The sequence below is a fragment of the Natator depressus genome, chromosome 8 (genome assembly GCF_965152275.1).
Source record: "Natator depressus isolate rNatDep1 chromosome 8, rNatDep2.hap1, whole genome shotgun sequence".
Taxonomy (NCBI): Eukaryota; Metazoa; Chordata; order Testudines; family Cheloniidae; genus Natator; species Natator depressus.
The window spans coordinates 48496559-48519696 of record NC_134241.1 but is presented as its reverse complement, the minus strand read 5'-3'; the positions used below and the strand labels follow the sequence as shown (position 1 = coordinate 48519696).

Genomic DNA, 23138 nt, shown 5'->3' with positions numbered 1-23138 from the left:
AGTTCAGGTTCCTAACTCACTTCTGAAAATGGGACTTCACTATTGAAAAGTGTACTCTAAACAGTTATATGCTTTGCTAGCTGAGATATATATCTACAGCCCAGGGGTTGTTTCTGAAGCTTTACCACCCACATCCAAACCTCAAGTTTCACAAACAGAAGTTTAATGAAGTAGAGAGAGAACTCTTTCCAGAAAGGTTTCAGAGTAACAGCCGTGTTAGTCTGTAGTCGCAAAAAGAAAAGGAGTACTTGTGGCACCTTAGAGACTAACCAATGTATTTGAGCATAAGCTTTCGTGAGCTACAGCTCACTTTATCGGATGCATACTGTGAAAAATACAGAAGATCTTTTTAATACACACAAAGCATGAAAAAATGGGTGTTTATCACTACAAAAGGTTTTCTCTCCCCCCACCCCACTCTCCTGCTGGTAATAGCTTATCTAAAGTGATCACTCTCCTTACAATGTGTGTGATAATCAAGGTGGGCCATTTCCAGCACAAATCCAGGATTTAACAAGAACGTTTGAGGAACATTGTGTGTGTGAGTGTGTGGGGGTGGGGGGAGAGGAAGGAATAAACAAGGGGAAATAGGTTACTTTTTATAGTGACTTAGCCACTCCCAGTCTCTATTCAAGCCTAAGTTAATTGTATCCAATTTGCAAATGAATTCCAATTCAGCAGTCTCTCGCTGGAGTCTGGTTTTGAAGTTTTTCTGTTGTAATATCGCAACTTTCATGTCTGTAATCGCGTGACCAGAGAGTGTTCTCCGACTGGTTTATGAATGTTATAATTCTTGACATCTGATTTGCATCCATTTATTCTTTTACATAGAGACTGTCCAGTTTGAGAGTGATCACTTTAGATAAGCTATTACCAGCAGGAGAGTGGGGTGGTGGGGAGAGAAAACCTTTTGTAGTGATAAACACCCATTTTTTCATGGTTTGTGTGTATAAAAACATCTTCTGTATTTTCCACAGTATGCATCCGATGAAATGAGCTGTAGCTCACGAAAGCTTATGCTCAAATAAATTGGTTAGTCTCTAAGGTGCCACAAGTACTCCTTTTCTTTCTAGAAAGGCTCATGATTAAAGACTAGATTCATCTCATAGGGTATTGGCTGGCACAACTGAAAAGGAAATGGGCTTGATGTCACAAAGTGTTCCCTCTCAGGTGCAAGACTTAGTGGGGTTACATGTGTTTTGTGTATTGGGAAACATTGTGACCACAACCATTATATGGAAAGACAGTAACTCATTTAGTTGGGTTGACCTAATCCTCCATTCAATCAGAATAATTTGAGGAGTCTATGAGATAATCTTGGAGCTTTTTTTTTGAGGCACATGAACTTGGTGAAGATTCTTCTCAAGCTGTGGAAGGACTGGCCCAAGAGCTTTTGGAGCAACATATCTACCACAAGATGTTTACAGTCAGAGTGGAAAAAAGGAAATATCCCCATTTTGCAGATGAAGAACAGACGTATAGAGAGTTTAAGTGACATGCCCGAGGTCTCACACCGTGTCAGAGCTGGGAACTGAACTCTGATCTTTAAGAGTCTCAGTCCACTACCTTAACTACAGGAAAATCCCCTCCGGTCTCACACTGAAACATTTCACATTGCTCTCATCTGACGCCATCTAATATGCAGAGTGGTACTGACGAATTTATGGCCAAGGTGGGGCCAAATTAGACTGCCAAAAGAAATTATGAGATCTTTGTATTTCACATATATCAGAGGACCGACCATCACCAAAAATAAATACAGATACAAAGGAGGACCTGTTACCATCTATACAAACTTTTTCCTGGTTCCAACCACTGAAACCACAGATTTCTGATTATATGTTTACTAGTAATTTTAGGTCTTTAAACACAATCTTAAAAGCAAAATAAAAACCCAATACTGTTAAATATTCAAAACTAGTATGGTTTAGAAGATAACTGGTACTGTGATCAGGCCAAATCATAGCTCTTTTGTACCACTCTGGCAGCACAAAAGAGTCGCTGCGATGTTCCCATTATCCTTGGAGTCCCAAAGCAGCTAAATATAGTTCAGAGCAGGCCTGAGTATGCTTTAAACTTTGCCCGGGGGCAAACTATCCCAAGAATCCAGAGAGCACAAAAGATGGCTTAAAGCAACTTTTGCTCCACAAGAGAGTGTGACAGAGCTCAGCCACACTCTTGAGTCTTTGCCAACATCTTTAATTTTCCAAGAATTTTCAACATTTCATATTAGAAACAAGTTGATATATTGAACTACTGATGCCAACATGTAGAGGAGGATCTGTCCAACATACTGGCATGATTTCTCTCCTAACTAAATCTTCATCGCTGTCACTCTGACTCCAAGTACAGGTTCCTAATTAATAATCTCAGCAGTTGCCAAGTACAAGTCATTAATAAAAACATATTGGTCCTTGAATTTGACAGCCAACAATGAGGACAAAGATAGCTCATGTCTTGCACCTCAAAAACACTCAAAGCAATGTGAACAGAAATACTGGTTTGGAAAAACAGAGTTCCACAATCTCTTCCATTTCAAACCAAAACATGGTTCATTAAATTCTTTGGGTCAGAATCAGTTTGCATGGTTTCATAGGTCCTGAAATAGAGAAGACGAAGGTTTCAGTGAATCCCGTTGCCCCATTTTTTTTAATCTCCATGCAGTCCTACAGGCAAAATTTTGATTTGATGAGTTCATATCCTTTTGTGCAGGTTCACTGGAACCAAAAGTAGAAACACTGAGCTCAGAAAAATCAATTTTCCCTTATAAAGCAAGGATATAATGATAATGAAGTGTATTAAAATATACGATAGTAAAACGAGACCACTTCCGATAACTTGAAGAACTCATTATGGCCCATGGAAATGTACTGTATTTTGAAGCCCAGATCTGCAAAGCATATTATTAAATTCTAAAGCAAGTAACGGAAAATATTGTGGACCCATTCTCCTTATCCTTAAAACCTGAACAATAATTAAAATTTAAAAACAGTAATTTTTAAAAGAAATTTAATAGCATAAATGAAATTTTAAAAATTCTCTCGTCCTGATTTTCCCAGCTAGATCAGATACAATTCTTCCCTCTTCTCTCCCTCAGACACTACGTAAAAATGGATTCTGCTGAGCAGATCCATTATTGGTCACATGGGGTAATTCAGCCAATCACAATAAAAATATGACGTCCCACTGATCTACCTGGCCCAAACCTGAAGCTCATTACAAATAGCAACTTCTAAATCCAGAGCAGAACAAAGCAAAAATAATCAGAAAAATGTTCCAAGGTTAAAGCTTAAAAATAAATAAATACATAAATAAAAACTTGAGAACCTGAGTGGTAATGTATGTTCACAGGTAAAATGGTTCTACTAAACCACTGCTGAAAATAAATGCACAAGAAATATTCTTGCAGTTTGAGAAACATATGACTAAGCTCCACAAGACATATTCCAGCCTAGTCAGCAACACCAGAAATGAAGGTTACTTAGCCTATAACTGAGGTTCTTGGAGATGGACTCTGCATATTCACACTCTTGAGACATGTGCCAACCAGTGCCACTGAACAGTGCAACCTTCTAGTAGCAGTGCCAATATGAGCGCTCATGTGGCCCCTCGGTGCTCCTCTCCTCAACATTTGAGCATGTTCTGATGGCAGGGCTGTAAAAGCGGGCACTGCAGCGGTTGCCACCGCAGTTCCTTCCACCGCTAATGCAGAGCCCCCAAATAGTTAGAACTTTGCAGAAGAGGGAGGAAAAGGTACAGAGCATGAATATGCAAAGTCTCTCTCAAAGAACCTTGGCTACAGGTAAAGAACCTTCTTTTCTTCATGATGTAAATCAAATCCACCCTGAAATATAGTAAAGCTTTTAGAAACTTCTATATTAGAAATATAGATTTTCCATCTAGTGGTGTGTGAAACACTGCAATTGCAGTTAAATGTACCCTAAGTGACAACAGATAAACCCTCGTTCTTTAGAAACAATACTTCAAATATGGATTGAATAAGGGCTACCCAAAGTGAAAATTTTTTCCATTTCAAATCATAACATTTTCTGGTTGATTGGCTTCTAGCATTTAGTAACACATGCTGTACATCTAGAGAGAAACAGTACTCTAATTCTGTCAGAGATTCTGTCAAATTTAACAAAAGTGGATAAAGAGGATACCCTTGCTGCTATGACAAAAAGTCCTATGACAGTGGTAATACCCTGAAGTTTCCTTTGAAAGGAGGAGCTAGTCCACGTACCATTGCTGTCTTGGTCATTCTGGAGCGACAAGTATCATCCTGATTGATCATGATCAGAGCCTTCAATATTAAAGGGAATAGTGGGAAAGCATACATCAGATCTGTATCCAAACTGAGGAGGAAAGCATCTGTTAGATGCCCCTGCCTTGAACAAAAACAAACAGCATTTGGTGGTGTACCTTGTGGCAACGAGATTTATATATGGAGTATCCCATAGGTCAAAAATTCCCCTGATCACAGTGTCTTTCATGGACCATTCTTATATCTGTGGATCTGCTTAGCTGGTCCACTAAGTGGCTGAAGGCTCCCATATAAATCTCATGAAGAATACCCCTCTCCCAAGGCTTTAGTGGCTCCTCCCCAATTCCTAATATAATATACTGCTGTTATAACTGTCCATGGCCACTTGAACCACATATCCTTTCACCTGAGGGAGGAAAGATCTGAGTGCCAGACAACTCGCTCTTAACTCCAAAGCACTGATCGGGGAGGTGACACTCTTCCCGATTCCAGAGCTCTCTTGTTACACGGTTGTTGACATGGGCACCCCAGCCTGTTTTCAAGGCACCTGTTGTAATTGTCATGATGGGGAAGAAGGGCTGAACCTCAGCTCCCTGCATTATATGATCCTTGTCCGTCCACCACAAGAGTTTTCTAGATCTTGTTTGTAATAGTAATTACGAGGTTCACGTAGTCTATTGCAGGTTTGACGTTTCTTGCCAACCAGTGGCATGAAGTATCATCTTTACTCTCACATAAGGTTGATGTCATAAGACCTAGTAGGGAGAGGAAGAACTTCACCTTCTGAGATGGATTCTGAAGTAGATACTGAATGGGCATATGACATCTTTAGGAATTTGTCCTCCAGAAGCCCTGGCTATCCTGGAGTCTACAATTACTCCTATGAAAGGGGCACTTTGTGAAGGCATTTATAGAGATTTCTTTTTGTTAATCCAAATACTCAACCTCTGGAACAGAGACCACGTGAATCAAGTGCCTATTTCCAGCTTATGTTTGGAAGCTGCTTTTAAGAGCCAATCATCTAAATACAGGAATCAGGAAAATCCCGTCTTCTCAGAAAAGCTGCCGCTATGGATATGCACTTCATAAAGACTCTGGGTGCCCTGGAGAGCCCTAAAGGAAGGACCCTGTATTGGAGATGGTCCTGTCCTGTGGCAAAATGAAGGTACTTCCTGTGTGATGGTCTTATTGAAATATGCAGTTAACTGTCTTTCAGGTCAAGAGCAGCAAACCAATTGAGATAGGAAATCGATAATGAAACCCACTATTAACACTTTGAAGCAAAACCTTCAAATGTACCTGTTTAGTTTCCTCAGATCCAGAAGTGGGCAAAAACCTCCACCATTCTTTGGTATTAGAAAACATGAGGAATAGAAACCCCAATTTCTGAAATTTACCATAACCTCTTCTACTGCTCCCTCCCTTAGTACAGAGTTGTTTTTTTCTCTTAACACCATCTTGTCAGAGGGCTTCCTGAATAGGGAAGGAGAAGGTTCGTTTGGAGGGAAGATTTTGAACTGGATGGTATAAACAGTCTTTTATAGTGTGGAAAACCCACTTTCTGTGGTGATCTTTTGTGAATTACTGGGAAATTGGCTTAAATGGTCTCCAAAGAAAAAGGAACAAAAATCAAAGTTGGGATTTGCTGTTCTCAAACCTTACGTCAAACCTGACGTCGAACTGCTGGTAAAGAAGTGGAGGACAAATTCTTTTGTCTCAGCATGGACTTAAAGGGACATCTTCCATACCAGTTTTGAGAAAAAGATGATTGCTGTTGGTGGTAGTGTTGTTGAAATAGGAAGAAGAAGAAGTGGATAATACGGTCTTTGATATCTGAAGGCAGGTGTAGGAATTCATCTCTTAAAAGGCTGTAAGAGACTCAGGGATCTACGCACATCTCACAAACCAGAGGCAGATGGGCTGAAGGCAGCTGAGGCTATTATTTGGATCTGTTTTGATCCAATATATTTTAGACTATTTTTTATCTGGATAAGAATATCTTTGATATAGTAGTAGAGTGATACAATTTATATAATGGAGCATTTAAAGTATTTTCAAGTGGTTTTAGAATCAACTGACCATACCTGCGAACTGCCTGATCATTAAAACAAAGAATCTGCAGAGGAGGGTTTTTTGGTTGTTTTGTAAAACATTTTTAAAAGGAAAACGTACGCAGACCACACAATTATGGATTTTATGACTTCCCCACAGCTGAGTCTGAAGCACTGGAACTTTCAGGGGCATCTCAAATTGTTTTAAAGTTTTCTTGCTGCAGAGTGGCAGGGAAACTTTAGAGCAGTGCATTAGGACAGCTGAAAATATTACTGCCAAACAGATGTTAACAGTAGACTTCCTTCAAGAGAGCAGTCCCCTTTTTATAAAGCTAATGGGTGGCTCCTCCTCTTGGACATCCCAGTCCCACACAAGTAAAGAAAGCTATAAAAACACAGTTGAGAGTCCAAGTGATCCAATATGCACACTCATTTGGTGTACTCTAACATTAGAGTGAAAGGCTTCTGCTGTATCTCCCCAAAGAAACTGTATCTCCCGAAACTGCTGAGAGTGTGACTAAAACAAGGAGGTAACTCCAAAACTTGACCTAAGATTAAAACAACGAGGAGTCCTTGTAGCACCTTAGAGACTAACAAATGTATTTGGGCATAAGTTTACCCACTTCATCAGATGCAAGCATGCATCTGATGCAGTGGCTTTTAGTCCACAAAAGCTTATGCCCAAATACATTTGTTAGTCTCTAAGGTGCCACAAGGACTCCTCGTTATTTTTGCTGATACAGACTAACACGGCTACCACTGTGAAACCTGATCTAAGATTAGTGCTTCCTAAACTAGATTAAATCAGTGGACTCTTATGTCAAGATTTATGGACTCTTATGTCAAGATTTATTTGACTGTAGCCAGATGTAGTTCTTATAGATTTAATGTTGCTGACTACTCGATGTTCTTATGCTCCGTGGGCATCTTTACACCAAGTACAGCATGCAGTATCTTGCACCAGATATTCACATTTCCTTTAATTTATTTATGATACCTACTATAGCTCATCCAGTATAGAGATTAATCATTCGCAATACTTCAGTGTCAGGAGATGTGGAGGAAACCATTTTGGAGTTACAAAAGCTACAATACAATCCTAAATCATTAAACGGCTTAAAAAAACTGATTAGCTATCTTCAGTAGCCACTTTTTCTTAAAACTGCTACAAGACTATTGTCAAGCTGAAACTTTTACAGCATGCCAAATTTCAGTTGTAGATAGTACCAGCCCTTTAAATAGAGTTTAATCATTAGAATTAGATGAACAGTTTCTGAACTGCTTTTAAGAATCCTAACGAGAACAGAACAAGAGCAGGATTTAGGGGCAGTATTTTGAGACCCTACTGGTAAAGAACACCGTGTATTGCTCTTGCATGCCCTCTCCCCAGCACTCACAGATGCACTGACAGCCACTGCAGGGGGGGAATCACAATGTTCTCCAAGAGGGTAACACATGGAGAACCCCAGAAAACCCATCCTCCCAACAGTGACAAGCTACCTAGCAGGCTATTGCACACCCTAATAACAAATTCATGATATTTTGATTTTCTGCTTTTCTGTTTGAGCCTTTGTTCCCTTGATCAGCCTCAATCAGCCTTGTGATCACCCTCCCCGTGTGTGATTAACGAGGGGGTAGGGCTGACCCAGGACGGAAGGCCTTAAAAGCCAGAGGCTAAGCAACCAAGGGGAGCTAGCGAACAGGGAACTGCAAACAGGGGAATTTGTGGGAGGGAGACGTAATAAAAGCGCTATGGCTAGGAAGGGCCACATTGCCAGTGCCAACACTGCTCCTGTCTCCTCCACCTGCGCCTGTATCCAGACAGAGAACCTAACAATGGATGCCTCTACCCAGATCCTGGTGTGGATTTGCAGAGACTGTGGCCTACATTTCCCACTCACAGAAAGCCAGGCTGGGGGGACCATCCAGTGTGAGAGGTGCCTGCTGGTGGAATCTCTCAGGAAGCATGTGGGAGAGCTACAGGAGGTGGTGGCTAGGCTGAGGAGCATCCGTGCACACAAGGAATTCCTTGACAGTATTCATATGGAGACTTCCAAGGCTGAGGACGCTATCAGCTAGAGAGGACTGCTGTCATGCCACCAGGGGAGGAGAACATGGCTCTGGTACAGGGAGGACACTGGCTGCTGGTTACTTCTGGCAGCAAGCAGTGCTCCACCCCACTATGGTGATGGAGAACCATTATGCTGCCCTGGCAACGAGTAATGAGGAATCACCTCCAAAGGTTGAACAGGAGAAGCCAAATACCCCCAAGGGTAGGAGGATCACAGTCTCTACTCCCAGGAGGAAACATAGGGTAGTGGTGGCTGGAGACTCTCTTCTGAGGGGGACAGAGGCACCTATCTGTCGCCCTGACATGGCATCCTGGGAGGTATGCTGACTGCCAGGGGCCTGTATCCGAGATGTTACAGAGGGATTGTCGAGGATCATCTAGCCCTATGACTACTACCCCATGCTACTCATCCATGTGGGCACTAATGATACTGCAAGGTATGTCCCTCAGCAGATCAGAAGTGACTACAGGGCTCTGGGAGTAAGGGTGAAGGAGTTGGGGTGCAGGTGGTGTTCTCTTCAGTCCTTCCAGTCAAGGGTAGGGACTTCAGTAGACAGATGCATCTTGGAGGTCAATGCCTGGCTGCGAGGATGGCGTCGCCAGGAGGGCTTCAGCTTCCTTGACCACGGGATGCTGTTCCAGGAAGAAAGACTGCTAAACAGAGATGGGGCCCACCTATTGAGGAAGGGGAAGAGCATATTTGGCTACAGACTGGCTAACCTAATGAGGACTTTAAACTAGGTTTGACGGGGGCAGGTGACCAAAGCCCACAGGAAAGTCAAAAACATGGAGGCCTGGGAGAAGGGTCGGAATATGGGGGGAGCGTGGGCTGTTATAGCAGAAATAAGGGAGAAACAAGACAGAACTGCGGGGGCGGGAATCATATCAGTATCATAGATGTCTGTATACTAATGCGAGAAGTATGGGGAATAAGCAGGAAGAACTTGAAATGCTAGTATATAAACACAAGAATGACGTAGTTGGCATCACGGAGACTTGGTGGGATATTGGTATAGAAGGGTACACCTTGCTCAGGAAGGACAGGCAGAGAAAAATGGGAGGAGGTGTTGCCTTATATATTAAAAATGTATATGCTTGGACTGAGGTTGAGATAGAAAAAAGAGACAGACTTGTTGAAAGTCTCTGGGTAAGGATAAAAGGGGTAAAAAACAAGGGTGATGTCAAGGTAGGGGTCTACTACAGACCACCAAACCAGGAAGAAGAGGTGGAGGAGGCTTTTTTTAAACAACTAACAAAGTCATCCAAAGCACAGGACTTGGTGGTGATGGGGGACTTCAACTACCCAGACATCTGTTGGGAAAATAACACAGCAGAGCACAGATTATCCAACGACTTCTTGGAATGTACTGGAAACAATTTTTTGTTTCAGAAGATGGAGAAAGCTACTAGGGGTGAAGCTGTTCTAGATTTGATTTTGACAAATAGGGAAGAACGAGTTGAGAATTTGAAAGCGAAAGGCAACTTGGGTGAAAGTGATCATGAAATGGTAGAGTTCGTGATTCTAAGAAATGGTAGGAGAACAGCACAATAAAGACAACGGATTTCAAGAAGGCAGACTTTAGCAAACTCAGGGAGTTTTAAATACCACGGGAAGCAAGTCTAAGGGGAAGAACAACTGAAGACATTTGGCAGTTTTTCAGAGAGACACTATTAAGGGCACAAGAGCAAACTATCCCACTGCATAGGCAAGACAGGAAGTATGGCAAGAGACCACCCAGGCTTAACCAGGAGATCTTCAATGATCTAAAACTGAAAAAAAAAGTCCTACAAAAAGTGGAAACTTGGTCAAATTACAAAGGATGAATATAAACAAACACCACAAGTATGTAGGGACAAAATTAGAAAGGCCAAAGCACAACATGAGATCAAACTAGCTAGGGACACAAAGGGTAACAAGAAAACATTCAACAAATACATTGGAAGCAAGAGGAAGACCAAGGACAGAGTAGGCCCGTTATACAATGAGGGGGGAAAGACAATAACAAAAAGTGGAAATGGCAGAGGTGCTTAATGACTTTTTTGTTTCGGTTTTCACCAAGAAGGTTGGTGGGTGATTGGATGTCTAACGTAGTGAACGCCAGTGAAAATGAGGTAGGATCAGAGTCTAAAATAGGGAAAGAACAAGTCAAAAATTACTTAGACAAGTTAGATGTCTTCAAATCACCAGGGCCTGATGAAATGCATCCTAGAATACTCAAGGAGCTGACTGAGGAGATATCTCAGCCATTAGTAATTATCTCTGAAAAGTCATGGAAGATAGGAAACATTCCAGAAGACTGGAAAAGGGCAAATAAGGACAACCTGGGGAATTACAGACCAGTCAGCTTAGCTTTTTTACCCAGAAAGATAATGGAGCAAATAATTAAGAAATCAATTTGCAAACACTTAGAAGATAATGAGGTGCTAAGTAACAGTCAGCATGGATTTGTCAAGAACAAATCATGTCAAACCAACCTGATAGCTTTCTTTGACAGGGTAACAAGCCTTGTGGATAGGGGGTAAGCGGTAGATGCGGTATATCTTGACTTTAGTAAGGCTTTTGATACTGTCCCGCATGACCCTCTCACAAACAAACTAGGGAAATGCAACCTAAATGGAGCTACTATAAGGTGGGTGCATAACTGGTTGGAAAATTGTTCCCAGACAGTAGTTATCAGGGGTTCACAGTCATGCTGGAAGGGCATAACGAGTGGGGTCCCACAGGGATCAGTTCTGGGTCTGGTTCTGTTCAATATCTTCATCAACGATTTAGGTAATGGCATAGAGTGCACTTATAAAGTTTGCGAACGATACCAAGCTAGGAGAGGTTGCAAGTGCTTTGGAGCATAGGATTAAAATTCAAATGATCTGGACAAACTGGAGAAATGGTTTGAAGTAAATAGGATGAAATTCAATAAGGACAAATGCAAAATACTCCACTTAGGAAGGAACAATCACTTGCACACATACAAAATGGGAAATGACTGCCGAGGAAGGAGCACTGCGGAAAGGGATCTGGGGGTCATAGTGGATCACAAGCTAAATATGAGTCAATGGTGTAACGCTGTTGCAAAAAAAAAAAAGCAAACATCGTTCTGGGATGTATTAGCAGGAGTATTGTAAGCAAGATACGAGAAGTAATTCTTCTGCTCTACTCCACTCTGATTAGGCCTCAACTGGAGTATTGTGCCCAGTTCTGGGTGCCACATTTCAGGAAAGATGTGGACAAATTGGAGAAAGTCCAAAGAAGAGCAACAAAAATGATTAAAGGTCTAGAAAACATTACCTATGAAGGAAGACTGAAAAAATAGGGTTTTTTTTTTAATCTGGAGAAGAGAAGACGGAGATGGGACATGATAACAGATTTCAAGTACATAAAAGGTTGTTACAAGGAGGAGGAGAAAAATTGTTGTTCTTAACCTCTTAGGATAGGACAAAAAGCAATGGGCTTAAATTGCAGCAAGGGAAGTTTAGGTTGGACATTAGCAAAAACTTCCTGTCAGAATGGTTAAGCACTGGAATAAATTGCCTAGGGAGGGTGTGGAATCTCCATCGTTGGAGATTTTTAAGAGCAGGTTGGACAAACACCTGTCAGGGATGGTATAGATAATACTTAGTCCTGTCCTGAGTGCAGGGGACTGAACTACATGACCTCTCTAAGTCCCTTCCAGTTCTATGAAGAAACAGATTCTGGTTCAGAATTGTTATCCTAACAAATGGATGTATTTCAGATGTTTTATCTGCGGTATTTATAATGAAAAAATAACGGCTCCATTTTGTGTGGGCCTTTTGTTGAATTCTATTTAACAAACTTTCATTTAATAGACGTATTACTCTCCCACTAGTATTTAAAACCAATTACATATATAGAGTACTTAGCACTACCTTTTCAATAACTGCAGCTGTCTTTAAAAAGCCAGGCACAGTAGATCTGATTCAGTGAGTATGATATTATTAACTTATATAGTAACTTAGAAGTAATTATTCTAAGTGCCTTCTATAGCACATGCAAATAAACACATCCTTGCCCCCCGAAGAACTTACAGATTTGCTTGGCTAAGCAGGTGGATTTTTGGTAGTGATCTGAAGGAGCAGAAAAGGTTCATGAGGAGTTTTAACTGAGAACCTGTTACAAACAAAAGAAACTGTGCAGTGGGTAAGGGTGACAAAAAAAGTCAGGAGAGAAGCTTGAGCAGAGCACAGGGAGTGGAAAGGAATGTACAGAAGGAAATTAGGTTGGATGTAGGTGGTAATGTCAATAAAAGTGAAGTTTAAACTAAACGTAGGAGAATAGGGGAAGTCAACAGAAAGACTGAAGGTGACAAGGTATGGTCAGAGTAACAACAGGAAGATGCTACTGACAGCAGCATTTTGAACATATTAAATAAAACAGAGAGATAACAGTGAGGAAGACCAGAGAGAAGCAGGTTTCAGTAGGTAAGCGGAGATAAGAAGCACCAGAGCATGGACCAGAGAGTGTTTTGGCAGTAATGATGGAGAAAAGGGGATAAATTATCAGAACTAGTCAGGAAATGTATGACATTTCCCACAAAAACTTGACAAAAATGAAAAAAATTAATTTGTTAAAAAAAAAAAACGATTGTCAATGACCATATGATTTTTTGTTTCAATATAAATGCAAAAGAGAGGGAAAATAACCTCTCACACAAATTTCTATTTTATTGAAACAGCATTTTTTGTTTAAAAAAATCAGCCAGTTCTATAAATGAGACAAACTTATTTCTCTGGACTGCCAGAATCAATGTAACAGTAAATTAGAAGTACATTACATTTACATTAAGGTAAAACAGTTCATAGGGAGATAAGATCAGTTCTTAGGAAGCAGCAATGACTTTGTAGATGCAGCTAAAAATTTGGACATGAATGTGAACAAAGCTAGCCATGTTGGCTCCCGCTCATTGAGAAAAAAGGCTGGATATTTGTAAGTTACATATTGAACTGGTATGGGAAAAAATATTTCCCAATAGCTATTTGAAAGATCATCTAAACACAGAGCACAAAAAAAAAAAAAAAGGGGGGGGGGCCTTTAAAAAGCCACATAACAGTGTGTTTCTAGCTCTGTGAACAGCTGTAGCAAACAAGTGTTTCCATTCAGTATCACCCTTATTTCTTGTTCATGGTTTGAACAGACTTCAATTTTTACAGAACTTGTTTGCTATTCAAAATTCTTCAAGTACCATTTCATGCTGACAAATTCCAACATGTTGATTATTTGCAGATTATTTGCGGAGTGTCTGCTATTTTTATTACCACTATGTGATTAGTCACCATCACATGGTATTGCTTCTTTTTCCTCTTTGGAAGAGCAATTAAAACAGTGGCTGGGGGAGGACTGAATCAGATTATTATAATAGAGGCTGAGAGCAGATACAGAATTATCTCATCACATCAATATGAACTAATTGGGAAGGGCATGTGTGGTCCCCTCTCCATCCATGAAAGGTTGGGTCATATTCTAGCTAAGTTTATATCAAAAAAAACAAAACATATTTTGAAACAGTTAAGGTTGTGTCAGGATGCATCCCACACTCTCAACACCTTAAAACATGGAAATAAATTAAGAGAAAAGTCTCCCGCATTCTTTGCTACTTTCACATTACCTACAACACAGTCGATAACACACTCCCATCAGGCTTTCACTTTTCTCTCCAACAGATACCAAAAAGCAATGCATAGCCCAGCTTCAAATTCATGCTGTTGCACAAAGCCTTAATGGTGACCTCATGTGCCCATATCATTTATATGAGCAGAGTGGCATATCTGACCATCACACAAACCATTCATATGGGAAGTTAATTTGCCTCTACAATGCTAAAGTCATCAAGGTTTTGCATGAAAACTCTGGGACAAAGCTCTTGGGTTAGGACACACTGACAGACAATTGCCCCCTCATAGTAGTATGAGCAAAGGACCATTACATTGTGGCTATGTACATGGACCCCACTTTTTAAAATATCAGATGTATTTTATGTGTGTTTCTCCCTTTCCTTCCTGAGGGGGCAACAGGCAAAGAACTGGTAGCAAAGACTAACAGACTGGCAACATACATTCAGCAAGGACCTGATCCAAACATCATGCTGCTCAGAGGAGTGCAACAGAAACAACAGCAGCAGCATGACAGAGGCAATTCAGAGGTGAAAAGATCCCTGTGAAGCAACTTGGAGAACTTCAGACTGGTCAACATTTTCCCCACGCGCCCAGTAGATTCAGCTGAAGCCAGGGCTGCACAGATGGCCACAGACTTTATTAATATTTATATCATGCTCATCGTGTCTCTCTCCTTCATTCCCCAACACAGGTAGGATATATGCAAGGTCCCATTGTTGTACTGCCCAATACAGACCCTTAGTTGTATTGACATAGTGAAAGGGATCTGCAACTGGACTTTCACCTGTACAGTTTCATCCTCCCTTCCCCCCCAAACTTACTTGGAGTGACTTTTTAGAAAGGTAGGTAATACAGAGGTAATGTGAAGAAAATTACTTTAATCAAAACAAACATCCTCTTCCACACTAAAAAAAATACTTATCTAGTAGCGGCAGGGAAGAACAGAAAATGGAGTTGGATGTGAATGAGGACAACATTCAAGGACTATGTGCTCCTTGGTGAAAATCTGCAAATGACTGTCTGATCTTCAAAGAGAACATATACTGCCTTTTTTCGCAGACCATTTGGCTTCAGTTATATAATATTGTATAGGAGTGGGCAAGGGCCTGCAAGACAAAGCTAGAGCAACCACCGAAATACTATCTTCGGTACTCAAGGACTGGCATTCAGCAGGAAGGCAGCATCAATGACAACCTAGTGCTAGTGCAAGTCAATACATCAAAACTTTCAGTCTGACCATGTTTTTATTGTTGCATTTGATTACACTATGTTCGCATTCATCTGCATCTTTGTACTCATATGAAATCTAAAAATTTGCAGTAGGCAATGGCCACATCTTCCTACTTATGTCTATTCATAGTTTAGCATTATTGTAGATTTGTATGACCTGTAAAGGCAAACTGTTGTGTATTCTCTTGAACATCTGCTATCTGTTGTGGAAAAAGGCAGTATATTGGCCTAGCTTAACAGGCTAGGCTACACTAACAGTACTGCTAAAGTAAAGTCTGCTCATGAAACCTGGGGGATGAAAGACTGTTACATATAAAGAAAGTGTTACTACTGCTAGTCTTCTGCAATTTAATTTTTAAGCTTGTTTAAAACAATTTTTCTATTCTATTCATACCAGCACATTATGTTTGTGTGATACTTTCAGAATTCTGCAAGGTCTGTCAGGAAACCAACTGGAGAAATATAACAAATGGTCCAAATATGAGATTTAATGTTCAAATAATTTGCTGTGCAGTGAAATGTTTTAGTACTCCAAACACTCAAAAATTAGAAATGCTCACCTCAAGTCACCCATGAATTAATTTAACAGTAAAACAGTTCCCCCATCCTAACATATTTGTTTCAAAATATTTTAGAATAATTTTAGCAAACATTAAGCTACAACTATTGAAGCAAAAACTTAAAATATGGGGAGTGTGAATGAAAGGTTAACACAGTAAACACATACTCCCACTTCCCCCAGACACAATTCTCCTGCTCAGATTGAATGGGAAGCTAGAGATGGATGGCATAAATAGGGTAAGGACATACATTGCCTGTAGAGGAAAAGGAGGTACACTGATGGAAGGAGGACATAAATCAAGAGGGGAGACACTTCACCTCTCATTCAAGTAAATATTTGTTCACCCCACTATCCAGGGCGTGGCTTTGATGTGGCTGGGAACAATGGCAACAGCTTCTGGCATCTCAACTAGCAGCAGCTGAGGCAGCGTTCCATGTACCTTTGCTCTTGCAATGCTGGTTTAGTTCATCATGTTGGGGCTGCTTCTTTCTCCCCTCCCTCCCTCCTTCCTCATACTGCATTGGGTGGGGGAGTGAGAGGATAACATGCTGCATCTGGGCCTGACCATCCACTGCCCCTGCCACTGGCTGATGTGAGTGGTGCTGGGCCAGGTGGAGCATGAGGGAGGGTTGATGCAGTTTTCTGCCTGGACAGGGTAACCCTTGTGGGCTCCCAGTTTCAGCCCTGCCCATCTCAATCTAGTTGCTTGGTCTGCAGTGATGATGGGAGCTAGGCTAATCAACAGTTTTGCCATCTGGAAACGATTTTTCTCATAAGGCAAAACTGGCAAATTGCTGTGTGGGTTTTTTTTTTTTTACCTTCCACCTGGCACTCAAGAGGTCTGGCTTTGGAGTTTAATTATTTCAACTTTGGCAGATTCCAGTGCAGTTGGCAGGTTAGAAAGGGTCCTACTGAGAGCGCTGTAATCTAGTGGCATACTTGGGCATTCACCCTGGTCACAGCACAGCATGGCAAGGGGTCATGCCGATGTGTCTCATGCTGCTTGCAACTCCGCATCTTCTCTCTCCTTCTCCACATTGAAGGCAGGAGACTTGGGCTTCCAGTCAGAGCACCTTAGCAGAGCTGAGGGTGGAGAGGGTGCATGACCTTCACAATCACACACAAAAGTTTATAGTACATGAGGGTATACCACATAAGAGAGCTGCAGTGGAACAACCTTACTGGATAGTTAGAAGTGGTTACCCCAGTAAGGTAATATTTTAAATAAAGTTGTGGCCTCTGCATTTAAACAATATTATGGTGGGTGTCACGCTGCTTCCATGTCCATAGCAAATAGTTTTCACAACGAGCCAGTTCTCTCCTTCCCTCCTCTTCCCCCTTTCCAATCTACTGCCTGATGGAATTGTGGCACAGACCCTAAAAAAGAAGAACCAGCAATCCCAATTCACAGATGAGGGATTCTCTGGATGAATCTTTGCCAGATCTCCCCCCTGCTGCTGCTGCTCCTCTTCATGGGGTGATGTGATGGTAGATTTGAGCAATATTATTCTGCGCAGATTGGCTCACCTGACTTGCAGACAGCAGTAGTCCCTCTCCCTGCAGCCTCTGAAGCCAACATGGTCCAGTGGACCTTTCCAGCCCTCTCTGCCTTAATCCCTAGCTTCTTCCTCATTTTCAGATAAAATCCTATAGTGGCCCTTCCCTATTTTTACTCAAAAAAAGTTTTGTTTACTCATTTGTTTGCTCAGCTGTAGAGCAAAAATTTGTTTGTAAAAACATTTGTACAAAAAGAGAAGACTCCACTCATGTATATTCATAAATAGCAAATACAAAAGGGTGCTAATCATGGAAAATTAGAAGTTGGTATATACTTCACTTAAATCTTAATAGATAATTTTCCCCCACTCTTCATTCAGCATAATTCTCTTTACAGTTCACTAGTTTTACACCCACATTGATGACAAAGCCAATTAAATGCAGCACAATAGATAAGTGCTCCTAAAAATGTAAATTCCTTCAAAATGTACTGTACCATCTGAGTTTGACATCTCTATGAAAAGGCAAAAAAGACAAGGGTTTTTTTTTTTTAATTTTATTTTAAAGCGTGGAACGAGAGATACTTGGATATCTAGTGGGAGCAATTCATAACCCCTAGGGACCACAACAGTAAGGGTTTGAGTCAATCAACCTAAGGTACAAAGGTGAAAACCTATCATGTAATTTGCATCAGAACCCAGACACACCAGAAAAAAGGTCACAGAGGTTATCGAGGGCATAGGTAACTTCACACACACACCCCGCCCCCCCCCCCCCCCGGAGACTTGATAAACCAATGAGGAGACCTTTTAAGAAAAATCAATATGCCATTTTATAGGTAACTAAGGTAAAGAATGCAGGGCAGGTGTAATGTGATCACAGTGGTTCAATCTCAAGAGCTGGCTTATTTCTGCACTCTGCACAAGCTACACCCATTTACTGTCATTTATTATTTAAAAGGTAAAACGTCAATTTTACAGAGCATAAATTGAAGTGACTATATTTTAGCCTTTGATTAGATTAGCAGATAAAATGGTTATCAAAATCACATTTTTAAGCATTCCAGAAAGCCAACTGAATTGAACCAGAGTTGATAGACCAGATTTTTGAAAGTGTCAATGCAGAATCCACAATGATTTTTTTTTTAATATGTATAAGCGTTAGCACATCCATGCATATACTCCATTTGTCCTCAGTTTGCACTATTGGGTGCATGAATGAGGTCCGCAATGTAAATTTCATGATTTGCACACACTGTGCGAAAGTGTACAAAACGTTTGCCAACACAAAACTGAATGTGCAGTGATTAGAATTTTACAAATTTAGCCTAAAACAAAATTGAAGTTCCTAAAAAGAACCTCACTTATGGCCCCAAGATATCCTATGTGGTCTGTTTCCATACAGGGGACTGGAAAATCCTCAAATTTTTGCTAGCTGTTTCTACTCATCATTCTGTTGGAGGAGTGGGGCTTGCCCCAAAGCAATAGTAGTGAGGGGAACTGGCTCAAAGAAATAGAGGTTACTTACCTGTATCTGGAGGTACTTCAAGATGTGTGGTCCCTATCTGTAAGCATGCACATGATTTGCTCGAGTCCAGAAATTTTTAGTAAGCAGCGTCTGTTGGTCCACATATCGCAATTGTTCTACTTGTGCTCCAAAGAAGAAAGTATTAAGGGCAGTGTGGACAGACACCTCTCCAATTCGTTTTCTTACCAGGGAGAGGGGTAACTAGGGGCTGTGCGCCAGGATGGCCCCCCCTTGTGGTCGCTGCTCCCCAAGGGCTCTGCTGGCTCCGGAGCTAGGGAGGCTCTTACTGGCTGCCTGAGCAGCCCAAGGGGGCTGGAAGCCGAGGAGCAGTCGCAACCCTGGGCACCAACTGCAGGAGACGGGGGACCTCCACAGCTGCTTGCTGCATGGCACCAGCCACCCTGCAATGCCTGGCTCCAGCTTCCCGCCTCCAACCTGGCCAGGAACGGAAGGTGTGGAGTTGCCCCTGGGGCTGCCTCGCTGTGGGTAAAGCACTGCAATTTGGGGGAGGAGCAACACCCCCCCACACCCCCTAACTCTGCCCATGGGCTCAGGACTTCAGCCCCACAGGGGGTGCCAGGGCTCAGGGTTTCAGTCACAGAGCCCCATGGCCCAGTTGAAATGACTTGTGGCCCCGCCAGGGGGCCATGGACCCCCAGTTGAGAACAGCTGTTTTAAAGTGTATAAGACTCATGGGTCTTCTCACTAAAGAGGTTATACTCATCAAAGGGAAGGTTCTCAATGTTATTCTGGTCCTCCCTGAGGTATCCCTGGGACTTATAGGGAATTATAGACCAGTCAGCTTAATTTTGGTACCTGAAAAGATAACGAAGCAAATAGTCAAACAATCAGTTTGTAAGAACCTAGAAGATAAGGTGATATGTAACAGTCAAGCTGGAAGGGGATATCGAGTGAGGTCCCACCGGGATCTGTCCTGAGCCAGTTCTATTCAGGATCTTCATAAATGATTTGGATAATGGCACAGAGAGTACACATATAAAGTTTGCGGACAATACCAAGCTGGAAGAGGTGTGAGCGCTTTGAAGGACAGGATTAGAATTCAAAATGATCTTGACAGACTGGAGAAATGGTCTGAATTAAACACGATGAAATTCAAAAAGGACAAATGCAAAGTACTATACTCAGGACGGAATAATCAGTGGCAAATACACAAAATTGGAAATGACTGCCTAGGAAGAAGTACTGCAGAAAGGGATCTGGGGATGATGGTGGGTCACAAACTAAATATGATTGAGTCACAGTGTAATACTGTTCTAAAAAAAGCCAACATCATTCTGGGATGTGTTAGCAGAAGTGTTGCAAGCAAGACAAGTAGTAATTCTTCTACTCTACTCAGCACTGATAAGGACTCAGTTGGAGAACTGTGTCCAGTTCTGGAAAGATGTGGACAGAGGAAGAGCAGCAAAAATGATGAAACGTCTGGAAAACATGACCTACGAGGAAACATTGAAAAACTGGGTTTGTTTAGCTGGAGAAGACTAAGTGTGGGGGCCTGATGAGAACAGTCTAATTATGTACAGGTTGTTATAAAGAAAAATGTGATAAATTGTTCTCCTTATCCACTGAGGACAGGACAAGAAAGTAACGGGCTTAAATTGCAGCAAGGGAGCTTTAGGTTAGACATTACAAGAAACTTCCTAACTATATGGATGGTTAAGCTTCAAAACAAATTAACTAGGGAGGCTGTGGAGTCTCCATCTTTGGAGGTCTGTAAGAACCAGTTAGACAAACACCTGGGAAGGATGGTCTAGAGATAATCCTTAGTCCTAGCCTGAGCGCAGGGGGCTGGATTAGATAACCACTTGAAGTCCCTTCCAGTCCCACATTTCTATGATTCTATTGTATAATTACAATCATAACTCATGTCTCATGACTACAGCTGTGACAATGGCTCTAGAGGCAGTATCTACTGTCACTTGAAGTGACATCTTGGCCACCAGCCTGCCTCCATCAGTAAGGGCTTGGAACTGGGCCCTAGCTTCCCAGGGAAGTCTGTTTTTAAAGTCAGCAAATTTGGCATAATTCAGGAAATCGTATTTTGCTAACAATGCCTCATAGTTAGCAGCTCTGAATTGGAGACTAGCAGATGACACTTTCCGACCCAAAAGGTCAATATGTTTTGCACATTTGTCAGTTGGGGTAGTCTTTGAGAACTCTGGGCCTTTGTGCAGCAACTTGAAGCACTAAGAAGTTGGGAACTTAATGAGCAGAAGAAACCTCTGACACTTTCTCTGGCAAAAAATATATTTTCTCAGCTCTCTCTGGGGTAGGGGCACACCAATCTAGTGGGTTCCAAAATGGCTTGATTAACTGCAAGGGCCACCTTCAAAGGGCCAGAGGCCTGGAGGATGTCCAATAGGCGCTGTTGTGTGTCCTGGTCTTCTTCAAAGAGATATCTGGAGCTCCGTTGTCACACACTGCAATAACTCCTGTTCTGCTTTCGGTCATCAGATAGAGTGGGAGATGATGGAGCAACCACCTCTTTCAATGAGAATGATATACCCACCAGAACAACTGGATCCAGCTTGACTTCCTCCTAAATTCTGACAGAGCCAACTGGAATGGCTAGGAGAGGACAGTTGGTGTGATTCCTGCACAGATCCACGATGCCTACTATATGGATCCCACAGGCCCCAGTAAGACCAGTACGGATTGGCCAGAGGGGAAGGAGCGTAAGGCATCTGAGACCAGTGGCTGGAAGGAGGTAGACAGTTCCAGTACCTTCTTTGGTCTCGTTTCCCTTGTAGGAGAAGGGGGAGAGGGAGCCTCATCTGGAATGTCAGTCACTTGATAAAATTATAGGCTCCTGTTCTACCAGCAGTGCCAATGATACTAGGGGAAGGATGTTCAAAATTGTGGACACAGTAGGGGAGGATACTCTTCCTCACAAGGTGGTCTCCCCGCATGTAGGTATGTTTCTAAAGGAGTCGAGCATGAGTGCAAGGGAGCTTGTGGGCAGGACAGAGTGAAGACATCCTCCAGCGAGGTAAAGGCTTCAGTCCTCAGTGTTTCGAGGGCTTCTGAGGAGTAGATCAGTGGATCCAGGTCATGCAAATGTCTTGTGTTTGAGAAATCTGGCATGGAGAACCAGAGGTGGATTAAGGTTTCGTGAGGCCCTGGACCAGAGCATACCCTCTGCCTGCAGCGTTGGGGCTTCCCCCACTGCCCCGCATTTCTGCGGAGCCTGAGCAGGGAGCGGGCTGCTGCCCCTTCCCAGCCAGGCTCTCTCCCAAGTAGCTCTGCAGGCAGTGTTCCAGCGTAGCTGGAGAGGCTCTGGCCCCGCCCCTTCATCTCCGGCTCCGAGTCTGGCCCCGTCCCTTCCTCTCTCTGACCTGGCGGCTGCTGGGGAGCACTGGACCCTCCCAGTCATTTAGCAGGGTTGGGGCATAGGGGCTTCCCCTGCCCACCCACCCACCTGGCACTGGTGCAAAGACTTCCCCTGCCCCACCCAGTGCTTGTCTGCTGTGGGCGGGATGCCCATTTTTCCAGGGTCTCTCAATTGGCCAGGGACCTTGGGCACAGGTCGTGTGGGCCCAGTTGATAATATGCCACTGTGAGAACATCGGAGCCATCGGATGGGACCCCCATCATTGAACTCCTACACGGAACCGTTGGGTACCACTCATTAGGTTTGCAGGATGGAGCGGGACCCAGTATGATTGGATCCTTCTTCCTTCATGCCTGTCCTTCTAGGACAGAAGGGTTATACAGACCTAACTCTTTAGAACCCTCACATGAGGACTCACTTGACTTTGACAGGATGGGGAGGAATCCTCTCTCTCTTTGAAGCAGATCTGGACAGAGATCTGTCCTTATGCCTATGTTTATGTCCCCTTCTCCTGTGAGAGGATTTCTTAGACTTAACAGCTTTTGCCTCTACTCTGGAAGTCATGCCCAGAGGTCTGCTGCTCATAGTCTGAGGCCGTTGTATGGGGAAGGTCTCTCCAGCCTGAATCTGAATGAGATTTCACGTCCTGCTCCATGAGGTGCTTCTGCAGAGAAAGCTCTTGTCCCTTATGAGTTTGGGGAGGGGAAGGAGCAGCAGATGTGGCACTTGATGGCAATAAGAGTCTCCCCAAGGCAATAAAGGCAGTGCTAGTGGTAGTTGCTGATGGAAAAGGGGCAGGAGAGACAATTCTTGAACACCGGAACTCTTGGCATAGTCCCTCTTCAGAAGGAGAAGCTCCCTGGGGTGAGAAGAACTAAACTAATTATGCTAACTATAAAAACACTAAAAAAACACACACTAAACTATTTGCAACTATTTATAAATTATATTTACAGGTT

The 23138-nt window shown here is 42.4% G+C and overlaps 1 protein-coding gene across 3 annotated transcripts in view; it reads right to left on the bottom strand.

The window, feature by feature from the left end:
• Positions 1 to 23138, bottom strand: part of RABGAP1L (RAB GTPase activating protein 1 like) — a 549683-nt gene that overhangs the window by 388808 nt on the left and 137737 nt on the right. The window lies entirely within an intron of this gene.